The sequence below is a fragment of the Aethalodelphis obliquidens genome, unplaced genomic scaffold (assembly GCF_003676395.1).
Source record: "Aethalodelphis obliquidens isolate GAN/ISIS:26980383/991018 unplaced genomic scaffold, ASM367639v1 scaffold1, whole genome shotgun sequence".
In the NCBI taxonomy this organism is placed as follows: domain Eukaryota; kingdom Metazoa; phylum Chordata; class Mammalia; order Artiodactyla; family Delphinidae; genus Aethalodelphis; species Aethalodelphis obliquidens.
The window spans coordinates 74,014,067-74,015,943 of NW_020837945.1; the positions used below are offsets into that span (position 1 = coordinate 74,014,067).

The 1,877-nt window shown below is 39.8% G+C and overlaps 1 pseudogene; it reads right to left on the reverse strand.

Annotated features, from left to right (window-relative positions):
* Window positions 1–205: 205 nt before the first annotated feature.
* LOC113620765 (zinc finger CCHC domain-containing protein 9 pseudogene) lies at window positions 206–1,074 on the reverse strand (annotated as a pseudogene).
* Between the last annotated feature and the right edge of the window lie 803 nt (window positions 1,075–1,877).

Sequence of the window (1,877 nt, forward strand, 5' to 3'; positions counted from 1 at the left end):
ATATTATACTTTTTTCAGTGATTTTCTCCAAACTATGGTAGAAGTGTGCCTTGATGGACAGAACTCAGGAACTGGTTTGACCACACCTAGGTTATACTGATATCTACAACATAGGACTCCAAGGGAGAGTCCAGCTCCAACTTTTGAAGTAGGCCCAGTTCTGAATGTTTAACAGTGAGGTGCTAACAGACGATAGTACTAATCATCAAAAATGAACAACTTTAGGCATCTTTGTTTTGGGTTTCTGTGGTTTAGGCACATCCAAAATTTCTTCACAGTCCGCACTCATTCCCTTTGCCCAGCGACCAGCTGTGACCATTCGATCTGAATTCTGACCATCTTTCCTAAAATGTTCCACAGAGCCACAAAGTCTGCAACAGCCACCATCAGCATAGAGTCCTTTGGGATCATCAGGACAAGATCTGCACAGATGTCCCATTTCCCCACAAACAAAACATTTTACAAAAGGAAATTCACCAAAACCTAGGTCTACTTTAGCCTTGCACTTGGTTATTTCATGCTCTGTGCATCCACACCGGTAACACATTCCAGTGCCTGTTTCTTGATTCTCAAGGGCAGCTGGGCAATCTGCAATCCCATGGCCAGGTTTTCTACAATGGAAACATACCATTGCATTTTTCTTTGCTGCTTGTCTTTTTAATCGTCTTCCTTCCTGGCGACTGTCTTTCTTTAAAGCAACTGCAATTTCTTCCCTGACTTCCTGACTGTCTGTTGCTATCATCTCCCCATTGTGAACCATCTGTGAGTTTGTCTTAGATATTCCATGAATCCATTCACATCTTCATTTGAATATTCCTTTTTCTTTTTATTCTTTTTGTGTTTTGCTTGGGGTGCATCATTTTTAAGGGACAGACTATTGGCTTCAAGTTGTTTCCTCTTTGGTAGGTTTTGGCTTTTCCCCTCAAAGGACCCCTTCTTCATGTCCTCCCATGATGTTGCAGGGAAGGGTCTTTTGTTCTGTGTGGTAGTAACTCGTGCCCACCTGGTCATGGCTTCATCAGATGTTTATCAGTCTGCTAGTGTTGGAGGGTCTCCTGCAGAGGCATGAGGTGGCTGTGGCTCATCGTGGGGACAAGGACACTGGCAGCAGAGGTTCTGGGAAGTACTCCTTGGCATGAGCCCTCCCAGAGTCCACTATTAGCTCCACCAAGGAGCCGGGTAGGCTCCAGTGTTGGGTCGCCTCAGGCCAAACAACCAACTGTCTTGCTGGGATTTTGATAGAAAATTTATTTTACCTGTGTATCGACTCGGGCAGAATTAACATGTTTTATATTGAGTCTTCCTATCCATGAGTGTAGTACGTCTCTCCATTTACTTAGATTTTCTTTGATTTCTTTCATCAGCATTTTGAAATTTTCAGCATGTAAGTGTTGTACATGTTTTGTTAAACGTACACCTAAGGGTTTTTTTTAGTGATTATAAATGGTTTTATATTTTAAATTTCAGAGTCTCTGTCCTCATTGCTAGTATACAGAAATACAATTGATTTTTGAATGTTTATCTTGTATCCTACAATCTTGCTGATTTCACTTATTACTTCTAAGAATTTTTTTTGTAGATTTCTCAGTAGTCTTTTTTTTTTTTTTTTTTGTAGATTTCTTAGACTTTGTAATAATATATAATCATGTCATTTGCAGATAAGGAGACTTCTGTTTTTTCCTTTTCAATCTGTATGCCTTTTATTTCCTTTTCTTGCTTCATTGCCCTGACTAGACCTTCCAGTACTATGCTGAATAGCAGTGGTGAGAGTGGACATTTTTGCATTGTTCCGGGTCTTAGAAGAAAAGTATTCAGTCTCTCAACATTAAGCATCATGTTAGCTATAGGTTAAAAAAAAAAAAAAAAACTTTCTTATC